Source organism: Schistocerca serialis, chromosome 8 (assembly GCF_023864345.2).
Source record: "Schistocerca serialis cubense isolate TAMUIC-IGC-003099 chromosome 8, iqSchSeri2.2, whole genome shotgun sequence".
Taxonomy (NCBI): domain Eukaryota; kingdom Metazoa; phylum Arthropoda; class Insecta; order Orthoptera; family Acrididae; genus Schistocerca; species Schistocerca serialis.
In genome coordinates, this window is record NC_064645.1 from 109,252,421 (window position 1) to 109,270,340 (window position 17,920).

General features: G+C 45.1%; 1 long non-coding RNA gene across 1 annotated transcript in view; it reads left to right on the forward strand.

Moving 5' to 3' along the window:
• The window catches only part of LOC126416373 (uncharacterized), a 2,268,185-nt gene that overhangs the window by 132,176 nt on the left and 2,118,089 nt on the right, over nucleotides 1-17,920 (forward strand). The gene's annotated exons all lie outside the window — the stretch shown is intronic.

Here is a 17,920-nt window from a genome sequence, read left to right on the forward strand (position 1 = left end):
TTATTACATTCAACTTAAAGTTATAAATGATATGTCAAATGAAAGATCTACTCAAACTGTTGTGTTTGGCACCAGTGCGCATGCGCAGTGCGCAATTTTACCGCCGCAATCCGTTAGACAGCGGTAGTAACGAAGATGGCGACTAGTGAATAGAAAGCGTTTTATGTTTTGCAATTTGCAAAGACCGAATCCGTAGTTACTGTGCAACGTGCGTTCCGGCTTAAGGACGGTTGTGATCCTCTAAGTGACAATAACATTCGTAGATGGTATCATCAATTTGAAGATACCGGCTGCTTTTGTAAAGGGAAGAGCGGAGGACGGCCAAGGGTTAGTGAAGGGACTGTTGAGCGAGTGAGAGAGTCGTTCACTCGTAGCCCAAAGAAATTAGTATGGAAGGCTAGTCATGAATTACACGTTCCCGTGTCGACTGTTTGGAAAGTTTTAAGAAAACGTGTTCAACTACGTCCTTACCCTTTACAGTTATTACAGGCTCTAAAGCCGGCGGACCATGGATTACGTGCCAACTTTGCAAACGAAATGTTGTTTCATGACGATGAAGATTTTCTGGATCATGTTGTCTTCTGTGATGAATCGACCCTTCCCCTTAGTGGGGAAATGCGCATTTGGGGCTCACAAAACTCTCATGAGGTGGTACAAATGCTTCGAGATTTCCCTAAAGTGACTGTTTTTTGTGCCTTATCCTGGCGGAAAGTTTATGGGCCTTTCTTTTCTGGTGAACCTACTGTAATGGTACTTCTTACCTTGATACATTAGAGCAATGGATCTTCCCTCAGTTGGGAGAATATGAGCCAGAGAACTTCATTTTCCAGCAAGATGGTGCGCCACCTCACTGGCATAGCTAAGTACGCGATTGGTTGAACTTCACTGTACCCAAGCACTGGACAGGCAGCAAGGGGCCCAGTGACAAGGCTTGCTTTGCATGGACTCCACGTTCACCCGACCTAAAGCCATGCGATTTTTTCCTTTGGGGCTTCATCAAGGATCGTGTATGCGTGCCTCCGCTACCAGCAGACCTCCCTGAATTAAGGAACTGGATTGAAGCAGCTGTTGCTACAGTAACTGAAGACGCGCTTATCAACGTTAGGGAAGAACTCGGCTATAGAATTGATGTATCCCGTGTGACAAATGGTGCCCACATTGAAAATTTATAAGGTTCTTAGTAAAACTGTTTGAGTTGCTCTTTCATTTGACGTACAATTTATAACTGTAAGTTTAATATAATAAATATTATAAAGCGTTAAAACCCCGATATTCATCCAGAAACACCCTGTATAATTCTTTACTACATGCTGCTTGCATATCAGTATCAATATCAGAGGACTCTGTGACCGAAGCAGCGAAAAAACAAGTGAATTTGAATCATGAATGCGTAGCAGGAATGTATAACAGACACTGTAACTTCCACAAAACTTTACTCAGTTTGCCGTAACTTATTTGTTTTTTTCTAGCCTGATGTACATTTTCTCTGGAACCAGTTATCCAAGAGCAATGAATTTGTATGTCAGTTGTCTCGGAACATGTGCCTGAAATTACTGTTACTTAGCTTTTATAGTTGAATCGGCGTAAGCTGATCTCTGACTGCTGGCAACTACGTTGTGAAAATAGTTGCAGGCGAAAACAATACCCGTCTAAGAGGTCCGGGTACACTGATGCTTTGCTACAGAGTCGTTTAACAAATCGCGTAACGTAAGACTGATTGCAGTATGTACGTGGAGCTGCTGCGCCCAGTCCATTGCAACTGTCAGTGGTCTTACAGTGAAACTACTATAGCTATAATGTAATGTAACTCGTAACTTTCTTTCTTTTAGGAATGTTCCCGAACAATGTGTCATTATTAAAACATTTTTTACATAACAGTCTTTAAAAAGGTCAGCTTGTTAGCAAATGCAGTAACTGTATGAGAAAAAAATATTTCAGTGATTCACTGTTAACACTTCCTGATAAAACGCACACTGAATACGATCAGTTTAACAAGGCGGAAATTGGAGGTACTTTCTGCCCCTAATTCAGTGTAAGCGTTTACCCACTGTATTGTCATGAGGCGAAATGTTATGAGCACTGACCACCTCGACAGTGAATGCCACCAAATGACAACACAGGGACGTCACGTGGAAAGAAAAGTTTGCATGCCTGGCAGACACGAAAACGCGACAAGAATCGCAAATGGGGAAATCCTTAAGGTGCGCTGACAAAGGGCGAATAGTTGTGGCCTGGTGTCTAGGAACAATTACGTAGACTGTTTGCTTGATACTGTTGTGAACAACCGTGTAATGTGCTTGGAGGACTGTGAAACCACCAGGAGGCTGACGTCCAACACGCCCCATCACAGGACGGTGAACTGAGACACCTATGCGCTCTGTAAAGGAGGACAGGCGGCGATCTCTAACAGATATGATGCCAGAATGCAATGCTGTGAAGAGGCACAAGTGTTTCCGGGCACTCCGTTAAGCGCACACTGCTCAACATTCAGCGCCACAGCAGGTGTCGCCACGTGTATCCATGTCGACCCAAGGTAATTACGGTTGAAGTAGCAACGGAATAATCCAAACTGGAGCATGTAATCATGTCGGCTGGTCAGATTCTTGTTACATCTGGTCGATGGTCACGTCTGAATGCACCTTCACCCAGGGAAAGGCTGTTCGAAAATTTTTGACTCATCAGTTTTCTGACTTGCTTAAGGAGGCCCGCCACGAATTTCTGCATTTCAACCTCTGTCTTCCCTTACTTATATACCGGCTACAGCTCCCTCTACTAGCATAGAAGTTATTCCCTGATGCCTCAACACACGTCAGGCATCATTTATCCTTTTCTCGCGTTTGCAATATGTTCCTTTTTTTGTCGTTTCTGCGGGGAACCTCGTATTCCTCACCTCAACGGTCCATCCAATTGTGGGGCGGCTGGTAGGAATTGTTATGGTGGTTTATATAAATATGTTTGAATGGAGAAACACTGCAATTCCCATTATTTATGCTGTTGTTTGCCGTTCTCAACACTGGCTCTCTAACTACAATATTGGCAACCAGAAAGTGATTAGCAAAACGTGAAGCATGTAATTAGAATTCCTAGTGCCCACTTCATCTGAGAAATACACTCATAGCTACAGCTTATAGCTCTGAGGAATTAGGAGATTGTCTGGGATTTATAATCAAAACGATCGTGAAAAAACAACTTTCTCTATATTCTGAAAGTCACAGATGAAAACAAAAGAATCCACAATATCTGACTAACAGAGCAGTTTAGAGTCTAATGCGCTGATGCCACTATAACTGTCCAAATTAAATATTTAAACGAATGCTCGCCATAATTTGATGATTACGTTCATCAAACGCCACGCTAAATAATGGTAGAATGTCTGTCCCGCGGCGGCACGTGAAAATACGACATACGCAAACTGAAGATATATCGTTAAAGTCATCCCAGAATTAACACTTCTCTCGAAAATGATTTCATGGTTACAAATATCCCGAGTAACTTAATACGGCATCCAAGGCTGTTTGTAGCAATGATACCGACGCGACGCGACTCCCGACACGGATGGCGTGCTATTCAGCGTCTGGAGAGAACTGGGGCCTTGCTTCCTCGCGCAGCGTTCTTACATATAAAGCCGCGGTGCGGACGGCTAAGGGAACGCCTGATCAAATCGGCTCTCCCGACTAGCCGCTGGGCTAGTAATGCACCACATTAAGTTACCGAATAAATCATAGCTTCTTTTGCTGATGGCCGATGAAGCTCTTAATTTAAATGTGCATTCAGCACACAGGTAAGTAATCATAATAAAAGTTTGACGTGGCTAAGTTAAATATTTTGGGCGAGAGAATTAATTTAATTACACTGCACGCAGTAGACGAGCTCTGAACTTGCCCTTTGGAGATGCGCTATCGCTATAGTTTTATAGTTATTCAAATGAAACTTATCACATCTTTATGATTATAGCGGGTCTCCAATCTACTGAAATGTAAACATCCTAGCCTTATTTATTAGCCTACTTAAACTATCTTGCTTCCTTAATTTTTAAGACAAAAACCAGAAAATCATGAATTTCAACTAAAATTTTAATTTGTGAGATCCAGAGTACTGTTTCTATTAAATTATTATTGAAAAGGAATCTAAGTATAAATTTTTAAATCTCTAGCTCTTTTCTGTTGCGCCAATGATTTTTACATAAAAACGTCCAAATTTCGAAAATGGTTAAAGTTATCGAACTGATATTCAACACATATTAATTTGTATTACTCCTGACATGCTAGAAACATTTTAGGTTATTTACTTGATTTTTAAAGTATTGCGCAACATTTATGACGTCAGAGCTAGTTACAGTGGACTGGCTGGCACACAATGGAAAGACTGATGTGAATTTACTATGGCGTGAGTAGGCTGCTTCCCTACACAATTTTCAACATCCTTTTACAGCACCACTTCTCAAACCCTTCGACTCTCTTATGTTCTGGTTTTCCCACTGTCCATGGCTAGGTACCATAAAATTCTGTGCTCCAAATGTATAATCTCAGAGACTTCATACTAAAATTAAGGCCTACTACGCTTGGTACCAGTAGACTTCTCTTTGCCAGGAGTGCTCGCTTGAAGTGCTAATCCGTTTTTTATGTTCCCCTTTGTGTGATGACATCGACGTGTATAACGCGCAGATGGCAAGTGCAGTATACCCATCCATGCTACGTTCACCTGGTTCCATGGTTCATCTGCGATGGTTGGCATTGTGTCACAGCACGGCACCTGTCGTTTCACCATGTTCCACACATTTCCGATTGGCGACATGTCTAGTGATCTGGTGCGCCAGGGCAAAAGCTGACACCCTGTCACACCCAGATGGCAAGTGTTCGAGCAGCAACGTGTGGTCGTGCATTGTTTTGCTTGAAAGCAGCGTCTATACTTTACGGTAATGTAAACAAAAGCTCATTTGCCCTCGTGGATGCACGAAGCACGTGCGTAAACGCCGCGTCAACTGTGAGAGCTCTTCCCTCGCCGTACGCACTGTAGGGTGTTGTGCAGAAAGGGTATGGAAACAGGTCGCAGGATCCTATTCACATGGTCGCACTGATCACAGTGCTCTGGACATGCGCCAGTTGTGACTTTTGGTTGTACCCAATAGCACCCCTCACTAAAAGGCCTTGCGTTGGCGCCCTCGTATGCCTTGCGCGAATGTCGTCACTGTGTTGTCACTCCCCTTGTCTGCGGCGAACTAAAATGTGGCGCTACGGTCGCAGGTTCGAATCCTGCCTCGGGCATGGATGTTTGTGATGTCCTTAGGTTAGTTAGGTTTAAGTAGTTCTAGGGGACTGATGACCTCAGAAGTTAAGCCCCATAGTGCTCAGAGCCATTTGAACCATTTTTTAAAACGTGGCCACCATTTTGAAACAAACAGAACCCGGATTTGTCCGACAACACTATCTAATGCCATTTCTATCCCCAGTGACGTTGTTCCGTAGACTATTGCCTTCTAGGGTATTTCTGCACATTCGTCAAAGGTAGACGAAGTGGACGACGCACATGTAACTCATACCGTAATAAATGGCAACGATCTCTCATTACTGATATTGTACGATTTGTTAAATTGTTCCACTGTTACACCAATGCCTGTCCTGCAGCGCAATTTTGTTGAGTTGTCGATCTGCTCGGGGGGATGGTGTAGCTGGTGCGACCTAACTCATCTCGTCGTGTTCTACGGCCTTTCGTGAAACATTCTTCACACACCTGTTGCGCTGGAAAACACTTCATCCCATACGAACAACAGTTTACCGGATGGATGCATGACGTTCTCTCATGCCAATAATGCGCGCACTTTCAAACTCACTGATTTGACGGTACGACTCTCGCACACGTCTGCGAGGCATCCCGCACACCTGCTCAAGTTACACTGATCGATTATCTTCGGTTTACAGTGGCAACAAACGCAGCAGGCAAATTTTAACGATATTGATATTGTCCGTGAACTCACGGGCTGACATGGTTCAAACGCTAATCATTTCTGGAAACATGCTAATGTACGTGTCCTGTGAATATGAACGTCTTATCTCTAGGCGTTTAAGGTATTTTTATCTGAACATTAGTGTACTTAGTCCTACACTACGATATTGACTGCTGTAGCTGATGTCTTGAAATGAACTGAGCTCTTACAGGGTCCGCACTATATTGACCTCCGGTGTGAGGGTACTGCTGTGTTGTTCAGTTATACATTCCGACATCGAAAGTTGGAAATAAAGAGACAGATAAAGTGTATAAGGATATGGAATGATTAATTCAGTACATAAAGGAAGATGAAAGTCTAATAATCATGGGGTATTAGAGGGCAGTTGTAGGGAAACCATGGGTAACCGAAGAAATACTTCAAATGCCGACAAAGGAGGAAGTACAAAATCGTTGAGCGAAAGAGAAGAATACAGAAATAATTAACCCTTAAGCATGAAATAAATGGGAAAAGCAGGGCAGCCTAAGCAAAATGGCTGCAGGAAAAATGTGAAGAAACAGAAAAAGATTTGGTCGTAGGAAACATTGAATCAGCGTGTAGAAAAATCAAAACCGTCGCTGAAATTAAAAGCAAGGGTGGTAACATAAGCGGCGCAGTGGGAATTCCACTGCTGAGCGCAGAACAAAGAGCGGGTGATGGGAAGAGTAGGCTACACTGAAGGTCTCTGTGAGCCTAGAACCTGTCTGACGGTAGAAGAAGAAATTGGGTCAGTGCGGATGACATAGCGAATCCAGTATCAGAGTCAGAATTTAAAGGAGCTCTAGAAGTCTTGAGTTCAAATAAATCAGAAAGAATTGCTAACATTCCATCAGGATTTTTAAAATTACAAGGGGAGATGGCAGCCAAACGACTCTTCAGCTTGGTGTGTAGACTCAATGAGACTAGCGGCGTACCATCAGACCATAGGAATAATATGATCCATATAATTCCGAAGACAGCAAGGACACATAGTTGCGAAAATTCTTGCAGAATTTGTTTAACAGCTCATTCACCCAAGCTGCTGGAAAGAAATAATATACAGAGGAATGTAAAAGAAAACTGAGGATCTTTTAGATGACGATCAGTTTGGTTTAGAAAGGTAAAGTAAACAGAAAAGCAGTTTTGAATTTGTGCTCGATATTGGTAGAAAGACTAAAGGAAAATAGAGACTTGCTTATAGGATTCGTCGATCTAGAAAAAGCGTTCGACGCTGTAAGCTGGTGCAAGACGTTCGAAATTCCAGAAAAACAGAGATAAGCTATAGGAAGGGACGAGTAATATATAGTATGTACAAGAACCAAGAGGGAACAATAACACTGGAAGACTAAGAATGAAGTATTCGTATTAAAAAAGGGTATAAGAAAGGGATTCAGTCTTTCGTCCCTTGTGTACAACCTACACATACGAGAAGAAATGACGGTAACAAAGAAAAGGTTCAAGAATGTAATTAAAATTTACTCTGAAGACATGTCAGTGTTAAGATTCGCTGATAGCATTGCTATCCTCATTGAAAGCGAAGAAGAATTACAAGATCTGCTTAATGGAATGGAATGGTGAAACGACAGGTGCCGTGCTGTGACACAATGCCAACCATCGCACATGAACCATGGAACCAGGTGAACGTAGCATGGATTGGTATACTGCACTTGCCATCTGCGCCTCATACACGTCGATGTCATCACACAACGCACAAGTTAACAGGACCCATGGTGGACCTGTGCCTACAAGGCAACAGGACACATATCGAACCGAGGTGACTGAATTGCTAATCATTTCTGCGGAACATAATAATGTACCTATCCTGTGAATATGAACGTTCTATCTCATGTCGTTAAAGGTGTTCACTTTTTTCTGGAGATGAGTGTATTTGTTAAAGTTTCAGAAGAACTTGCTGTGTTCTAAATGTTGCATTTTGTACTCCTGGAGAATAGTTCGCTTATAAGTGGATCGAGTGATGCTTTACTGCACTGTGACAGTTGTAAATTGTAGAACAACACTGTGGCAAAGAAGTGTGTCAACATCAGGTAAATATTTTATTAATTTATGTAACAAAGTGAATTAAAATTTCGTGTGCACTAGTTTGATTCCTCTCCCACAGTAATCAAAGAACCCGCATTTACGGCGAGACGGGATTAGTTTAATCTGGCCAAAACAGTCGCCACACGCCTTGACGTGCCAGAAATGTAATGGCTGCTGTAGGAATTGTGAGCTATGGAAACCAGAACTGGTCGCGTTTTGCACCCGAAGGCAATGCGTACCACGACTGAAGTGTAGTTCGTGTGACAGTGACAAGCCCAGTCTGCTAACTTTCGTGTTCCTCGGCGCTTCCAAACAGTGATATACCCGTCGTAATACTCTTCGCAGAAGTGAGAATCGTCTTAAAAGACGACATCGTGCTACTCCTGCGCTTAGCGTTTTTTTTGTTATAGCTTTAGGGCGCAAAACTGCTACGGTCATTAGCGCCCGGTCTATGGCTTAGGGAAAGGTAAAAAACCAAATTCGAAATCAGCAGCAATAGGAGCGAAACTAAAAAAGTGGGGAACTAAAGAAAAGAAAGAGAGCTTAGTAAACCACTATAGAAGATGGGGTTGTTTTCCTCAAAACGAGCTTCAAATGACCGACGTCATCTCACTGACACTTATAAACTCGAGGACGCGATCGGCTGAACGCATGTCATCTGCTAAAATGGAAGATATATCAGGCGACAGCTGTAGACGGGCGCGTAACGGAGTAAAATAGGGGCACTCAAGTAAAAGGTGTCTCACCATCCACAGTTGAGAGCAATGGGGACAAAGCGGGGGACGATCACCACTTAAAAGATGTCGATGGCTAAAAAGACAGTGCCCTATCCGGAGTCTAGTTAAAATTACCTCCTTCCGACGACGAGTTCGGGAAGAAGAGGTCCAAGCACAGGGAAGAGCTTTCGCGTCCTGCAATTTATTATGGGGAAGTGTAGACCAATGTGCGTGCCATAAAAGAGCAACACGACGACATAAAACGTCCGTAGATCAGCGAAGGGAATCATGCCAACAGCAAGCTGAAGAAGAGAGAGTGCAGCCTTGGCCGTTAATATCGGCCGCCTCATTTCCACGGAAACCAGCGTGTCCTGGGATCCAGAGGAACGCCACAGAGACGCCCCTCAAGTGGAGCAAGTGGAGGCATTCCTGAAGTCCGGTGGACCAGAGGGTGTAGAGGGTAGAGCTTGGAGACTGAAGAGAGAGCTGAGAGAGTCTGAGCATATAATATACTGTACCCGCTAATGGCGACGGATGTACTGGACAGCCTGGAGAACAGCGTAAAGCTCCGCAGTAAAAACGTACACTGATCGGGAAGCCGAAATCGGTTAGGGGTGTCGTCAACAATACAGGCACACCCAACACTAAATGATGTTTTTGAGCCGTCAGTGTAAATAAATGTGGCATCCTTCATTTGTGCGCATAGAGCAGCAAATGCCCGACGTTAAACGAGAGAAGGGGTACCATCCTTGGGCGCGTAGCGCTGTCGTTGGTCGCACCGCTTTCGGCGCGCCCTTCTGATGACATCGACGGACGGTACAACAATGGCCACTGTGCTGACGATCCACAGCGCTCCTGAAGTCGTCGCACTGTTCGTATGGAGACTCGTCTTGCTGTAAGTAAGCGGATTTCGCGCATAAAGAAATGTATGGGCGCGTTCGATGCTGCACGGCAGAGATAAATACAGTATTGAGGGAAACCAGCGATTTTTTGTTGAGCTTGGATGTAGAAGTCTGGTCTGTGAGTGTAGAACTGCAGCGTGTCTGCAGATACATCTGCTTTGCATAGTTCGCCATGTTGTAGTTTGGCAAACAAGTTTCCATCGGTCTGGACGTGACAAAGAATTGCAGACTAATTTCTTGTTTTGAACTTTGTCAACATGTGACTTAATAGGCTGATGTGATAGCGGATCAAAAATTATTTTCTTTTAGTGTTAGATCGCTGTGAAACACTTAAGGACGAAAGCAACTTTCGCGTGATGTGTCACTGCCAAGTAACCTAACTGGATTCAACGTGGGCACTACTATAGTATAGTACAGAAGGTAAGTGAAAGAAAAACGCAGTGAGACAATCAGAAATGACACTATCATTCAAAGACAATAATTACACCGAAGTCACCGCAGTTGATGATTAGCTCCTGGATATCAGAAAATGGACAAGGGGCCACTGGACCGAGGCTGTGACCTACCTATATTGCCACTGACATGCCGTAAGCATTCAGGAGGACGACGGTTTAAACCTGTCTCCGGCCACCCTGATTTATGTTTTCCGTTCTAAAATATCTCTCAGCACTACGAGACTTAACATCTGTGGTCATCAGTCCCCTACAACTTAGAACTACTTAAACCTAACTAACCTAAGGATATCACATACATCCATGCCCGAGGCAGGATTCGAACCAGCGACCGTAGCGGTCAGGCGGTTCCGGACTGAAGCGCCTAAAAACTCACGGCTACAACGGCCGGCCAGATTTCTCATACACAAGCAGCAGTTGATCGGCGGTGCCTGGTGAAACGATGTTGTGATGCCTCGTGTAAGGAGCAGAAATGAGCAACATCACGTTTCCGACTTTGATAAAGGTCGGATTGTAGCCTATCGCGGTCGCGGCTTATCGTATCGCGACATTGTTGCTCGCGTTGGTCGAGATCCAGTGACTGTTAGCAGAATATGGAATCGGTGGATTCAGGAGGGTATACGGAACGCCGTGCTGGATCCCAACGGCCTCGTATCGCTAGCAGTCGAGATGACAGGCATCTTATCCGCATGGCTGTAACGGATCGTGGAGCCACGTCTCAATCCCTGAATCAACAGATGGGGACGTTTGCAAGACAACAACCATATGCACGAACAGTTCGACGACGTTTGCAGCAGCATGGACTATCAGCTCGGAGACCATGGCTGCGGTTACCCTTGACGCTGCATCACAGACAGGAGCGCCTGCGATGGTGTACTCTACATCTACATCTACATCCATACTCCGCGAGCCACCTGACGGTGCGTGGCGGAGGGTACCTTGAGTACCTCTATCGGTTCTCCCTTCTATTCCAGTCTCGTATTGTTCGTGGAAAGAAGGATTGTCGGTATGCCTCTGTGTGGGCTCTAATCTCTCTGATTTTATCCTCATGGTCTCTTCGCGAGATATACGTAGGAGGGAGCAATATACTGCTTGACTCTTCGGTGAAGATATGTTCTCGAAACTTTGACAAAAGCCCATACCGAGCTACTGAGCGTCTCTCCTGCAGAGTCTTCCACTGGAGTTTATCTATCATCTCCGTAACGCTTTCGCGATTACTAAATGATCCTGTAACGAAGCGCGCTGCTCTCCGTTGGATCTTCTCTATATCTTCTCTCAACCCTATCTGGTACGGATCCCACACTGCTGAGCAGTATTCAAGCAGTGGGCGAACAAGCGTACTATAACCTACTTCCTTTGTTTTCGGATTGCATTTCCTTAGGATTCTTCCAATGAATCTCAGTCTGGCATCTGCTTTTCTGCTTTGCCGACGATCAACATTATATGATCATTCCATTTTAAATCACTCCTAATGCGTACTCCCAGATAATTTATGGTATTAACTGCTTCCAGTTGCTGACCTGCTATTTTGTAGCTAAATGATAAAGGATCTATCATTCTGTGTATTCGCAGCACATTACACTTGTCTACATTGAGATTCAATTGCCATTCCCTGCACCATGCGTCAATTCGCTGCAGATCCTCCTGCATTTCAGTACAATTTTCCATTGTTACAACCTCTCGATACACCACAGCATCATCTGCAAAAAGCCTCAGTGAACTTCCGATGTCATCCACAAGGTCATTTATGTATATTGTGAATAGCAACGGTCCTATGACACTCCCCTGCGGCACACCTGAAATCACTCTTACTTCGGAAGACTTCTCTCCATTGAGAATGACATGCTGCGTCCTGTTATCTAGGAACTCCTCAATCCAATCACACAATTGGTCTGATAGTCCATATGCACTTACTTTGTTCATTAAACGACTGTGGGGAACTGTATCGAACGCCTTGCGGAAATCAAGAAACACGGCATCTACCTGTGAACCCGTGTCTATGGCCCTCTGAGTCTCGTGGACGAATAGCGCGAGCTGGGTTTCACATGACCGTCTTTTTCGAAACCCATGCTGATTCCTACAGAGTAGATTTCTAGTATCCAGAAAAGTCATTATACTCGAACACAATACGTGTTCCAAAATTCTACAACTGATCGACGTTAGAGATATAGGTCTATAGTTCTGCACATCTGCTCGACGTCCCTTCTTGAAAACGGGGATGACCTGTGCCCTTTTCCAATCCTTTGGAACGCTACGCTCTTCTAGAGACCTACGGTACACCGCTGCAAGAAGGGGGGCAAGTTCCTTCGCGTACTCTGTGTAAAATTGAACTGGTATCCCATCAGGTCCAGAGGCCTTTCCTCTTTTGAGCGATTTTAATTGTTTCTCTATCCCTCTGTCGTCTATTTCGATATCTACCATTTTTTCATCTGTGCGACAATCTAGAGAAGGAACTACAGTGCAATCTTCGTTTGTGAAACAACTTTGGAAAAACACATTTAGTATTTCGGCCTTTAGTCTGTTATCCTCTGTTTCAGTACCATTTTGGTCACAGAGTGTCTGGACATGTTGTTTTGATTCACCTACCGCTTTGACATAAGACCAAAATTTCTTAGGATTTTCTGCCAAGTCAGTACATAGAACTTTACTTTCGAATTCATTGAACGTCTCTCGCATAGCCCTCCTCACACTACATTTCGCTTCGCGTAATTTTTGTTTGTCTGCAAGGCTTTGGCTATGTTTATGTTTGCTGTGAAGTTCCCTTTGCTTCCGCAGCAGTTTTCTAACTCGGTTGTTGTACCACGGTGGCTCTATTCCATCTCTTACGATCTTGCTTGGCATATACTCATCTAACGCATTATGTACGACGGTTTTGAACTTTGTCCACTGATCCTCAACACTATCTGTACTTGAGACAAAACTTTTGTGTTGAGCCAACAGGTACTCTGAAATCTGCTTTTTGTCACTTTTTCTAAACAGAAAAATCTTCCTACCCTTTTTAATATTCCTATTTACGGCTGAAATCATCGATGCCGTAACCGCTTTATGATCGCTGATTCCCTGTTCTGCGTTAACTTTTTCAAATAGTTCGGGTCTGTTTGTCACCAGAAGGTCTAATATGTTATCGCCACGAGTCGGTTCTCTGTTTAACTACTCAAGGTAGTTTTCAGATAAAGCACTTAAAAAAATTTCATTGGATTCTTTGTCCCTGCCACCCGTTATGAACGTCTGAGTCTCCCAGTCTATATCCGGCAAATTAAAATCTCCACCCAGAACTATAACATGGTGGGGAAATCTACTCGAAATATTATCCAAATTATCCTTCAGGTGCTCAGCCACAACAGCTGCAGAGCCAGGAGGCCTATAGAGGCAACCAATTACCATGACTGAGCCTGCTTTAACCGTGACCTTCACCCAAATCATTTCACATTTCGGATCTCCATCAATTTCCTTCGATACTATTGCACTTCTTATCGCTATAAACACGCCTCCCCCTTCACTGTCCAGCCTGTCTCTGCGGTATACATTCCAATCTGAGTTTAGGATTTCATTACTATTTACGTCTGGTTTCAGCCAACTTTCTATCCCTAGTACTATATGAGCGTTGTGACCGTTTATTAATGAGAGCAGTTCTGGGACCTTTCTGTAGACGCTCCTGCAGTTTACTATTAGCACATTAATATTGTTATTCCCTGTTGCATTTTGCTTGCTCGTACCTTGCTGCGTCTCAGGAGGCGTCTTGTCGGGCCTAGGGAGGGGATTCTCTAACCTAAAAAACCCCATGTGCACTCCACACGTACTCCGCTACCCTTGTAGCCGCTTCCGGCGTGTAGTGCACGCCTGACCTATTCAGGGGGACCCTACATTTCTCCACCCGATAGTGGAGGTCGAGAAATTTGCACCCCAGATCTCCGCAGAATCGTCTGAGCCTCTGGTTTAACCCTTCCACTCGGCTCCAAACCAGAGGACCGCGATCGGTTCTGGGAACGATACTACAAATAGTTAGCTCTGATTTCACCCCGCGAGCGAGGCTTTCCGCCTTCTCCAATTCCGCCAACCGCCTATACGAACTGAGGATGACCTCTGAACCCAGACGGCAGGAGTCATTGGTGCCGACATGAGCAACAATTTGCAATGACGAAATTGAGTGCACGAATGGCAAAACGTCATTTTTTCCAATGAATCCAGGTTCTGTTTACAGCATCATCATGGTCGCATCCGTGTTTGGCGACATCGCAGTGAACGCGCATTGGAAGCGTGTATTCGTCATCGCCATACTGGCGTATCACCCGGCGTGATGGTATGGGGTGCCATTGGTTACACGTCTCGGTCACCGCTTGTTCGCATTGATGGCACTTAACATAGTGGACGTTACATTTCAGATGTGTTACGACCCGTGGCTATACCCTTCAGTCGATCCCTGCGAAACCCTATATTTCAGCAGGTTAATGCACGACTGCATGTTGCATGTCCTGTACGGGCCTTTCTGGATACAAAAAATATTCGACTGCTGCCCTGGCCAGCACATTCTACAGATCTCGTCTGGTCAATGGTGGACGAGCAATTGGCTCGTCACTATACGCCAGTCACTACTCTCGAAGAACTGCGGTATCGTGTTGAAGCTGCATGGGCAGCTGTACCTGTACACGCCATCCAAGCTCTGTTTGACTCAATGCCCAAGCGTATCAAGGCCGTTATTACGGCCAGATTCGGTTGTTCTGGGTACTATTTTCTCAGGATCTATGCACCCCAATTGCGTGAAAATGTAATCAAATGTTGGTTCTAGCATAATATATTTGTCCAATGAATACCCGTTTATCATCTGCATTTCTTCTTGGTGCAGCAATTTTAATGGCGAGTAGTGTACTTTTTGAACAGAATGTATAATGGCGTTACCTCTAACACGGGTGTTTCAGTTCTACGATTAACTAGGATACACTGTGATTGGTTAATGCCTTGCCCTTTTTCGGCATTGTTGTAAGGTGGTAGTGTCCAGTGTAAATTTCGACATCCAAACATGAACGAAAAGCAGTCAGGGTATTGAAAAACATGTGAACGAGACTGTTGGATTTAGACGTGTTGTCGCTGATTAAAACGCAAAAGTGTTGGCGCTTCACTCCAGCCCGCGAGCAGTCTGAGCGAAAGGCGGAATGACGTAACGAATCGGACTGCGATGGAGAGGCCAGCGCGGGCGGTGGAACCACAGGTGTTCCGGAGCTGCAGCGCTTTCTGTCCGGCGCTCGACTCGCGTTTTCGGGGCCGGTCTTAATTGCCACTCGTCGCTCGCGAAACCTTAATTAAGCCCCAGTTTCGTAATTAACAATCCCGCCGCCACGGGGATAGGTCAGTGGCGGCGCGCGGCAATTCGTTTCCAGCGAGACGCGAACGAGAAGGTGCGGCGGTCCCGAGTGCAGTGAACGAGGATACTGAGACGCGGGGGAAAAAGTGGAAAAAAAATATGTGGACGAAAGGAAATAAGAGCAGGAGTGGGTGGAGGGTGCTTACTGTCGAGTGGAAAGGTGCCGATGTTACTCGCTTGATTGAGTCTCACAGTGCGGGTCCTTCTGCGAATGTCGTGGTTTATGTTCGCCGCGGGGATCAGATTTCACGTCCAGCGATGAAAGCGGGAAAAAAGGAGGAAAAAAAAAACGGGGGAAATAGAGGGCGATGGTTGGCCCGGTGTAGTGTCCGCGGCAGAGCGGGGCAGCCCGCCGGCCTCATAAACAACTGAGCAGCGATGGAGCCGAAAGGAGCGATTTCGTGTCGCGGCTTTTATTGCCGATCAGGCGCAGGCTGCCCGCGGTGCGGCGTACTTCATCTTCCTTTATCGCGCAGCAAGAGCAAAAGAAGCAGCCTTAGCAGGGGCCGGAGAGGGAGAGAGCGCGGGAGTTGTAAGTGAAACACAGGGCCCCATATTGGAATTCGGAGACAGCCTATCTGGAATTTTCGTTTAGCGTACCGCAACTGAGGAATTTTTTTCCCCCTTACGGAGTAGCGGAAGATGTATATCGTACGTTTCGCCGATCCAATCGTCATTTCATCACGGCCTTGGCTTCATCAAAAATTTTGGTTTTATTATAATTCCATAGATATGTCTAAACACACTGTAAATCTAAGGTGAATCGCGGCAGCAATTGTGGAAATGAACTCCGTTTCTGCACAGTTATACAGCACTCCGTCTTCAGGCCATGAGTGGCACATCGGGACCATCCGACCGCCGTGTCATCCTCAGTTGAGGATGCGGATAGGAGGGGCATGTGGTCAGCACACCGCTCTCCCGGTGGTGATGATCGTTTTCTTTGACCGGAGCCGCTACTATTTGGTCGAGTAGCTCCTCATTTGGCATCACGAGGCTGAGTGCAGCCCGAAAAATGGCAATAGCTCATGGCGGCTGGATGGTCACCCATCCAAGTGCCGGCCACGCCCGACCGCGCTTAACTGCGATGATCTCACGGGAACCGGTGTATCCACTGCGGCAAGGCCGCCACAGTTATACAGAGATGTCCAAAAAAATGTATCCACTGTTTAAAAGTCCATAACCTGCAAACTAATTGACGGAGTTGTCTCATTTTTGGTGAAAATCCCATGTGGAGGACATAGTGATAGACATCCCTGCGGTTGTGAAGCAGCTGAATGGGTTGAAAATAAATAAATCGCCAGGTACTGATGGGATTCCAATTCGGTTTTACAGAGAGTACTCTAATGCATTGGCTCCTTACTTAGCTTGCATTTATCGCGAATCTCTTGCCCAACGTAACGTCCCGAGCGACTGGAAAAAAGCGCAGGTGACGCCTGAATATAAGAAGGGTAGAAGGACGGATCCTCAAAATTACAGACCAATATCCTTAACATCGGTTTGCTTTAGAAAGCATCGCGCCTTCGAAACGCAAGTCGCCCTTTTTTCACATGATATCTTGCGAACAATATATGAAGGGTATCAGATGGATGCCATATTCCTTAACTTCCGGAAAGCGTTTGACTCGGTGCCCCACTGCAGACTCCTAACTAAGGTACGAGCATATGGGATTGGTTCCCAAATATGTGACTGGCTCGAAGACTTCTTAAGTAATAGAACCCAGTACGTTGTCCTCGATGGTGAGTGTTCATCGGAGGTGAGGGTATCATCTGGAGTGCCCCAGGGAAGTGTGGTGGGTCCGTTGTTGTTTTCTATCTACATAAATGATCTTTTGGATAGGGTGGATAGCAATGTGCGGCTGTTTGCTGATGATGGTGTGGTGTACGGGAAGGTATCGCCGTTGAGTGACTGTTGGAGGATACAAGATGACTTGGACAGGATTTGTGATTGGTGTAAGGAACGGTACCTAACTCTAAATATAGACAAATGTAAATTAATGCAGATGAATAGGAAAAAGAGTCCCGTAATGTTTGAATACTCCATTAGTAGTGTAGAGCTTGACACAGTCACGTCGATTAAATATTTGGGCATAACATTGCAGAGCGATATGAAGTGGGACAAGCATGCAATGGCAGTTGTGGGGAAGGCGGATAGTCGTCTTCGGTTCATTGGTAGATTTTTGGGAAGATGTGGTTCATCTGTGAAGAAGATCGCTTATAAAACACTAATACGACCTATTCTTGAGTACTGCTCGACGTTTGGGATCCCTATCAGGTCGGATTGAGGGAGGACATAGAAGCAATTCAGAGGTGGGCTGCTAGATTTGTTACTGGTAGGTTTGATCATCACGCGAGTGTTACGGAAATTCTTCAGGAACTCGGGTGGGAGCCTCTAGAGGAAAGGAGGCGTTCTTTTCGTGAATCGCTACTGAGAAAATTTAGAGAACCAGCATTTGAGGCTGACTGCAGTACAGTTTTACTGCCTCCAACTTA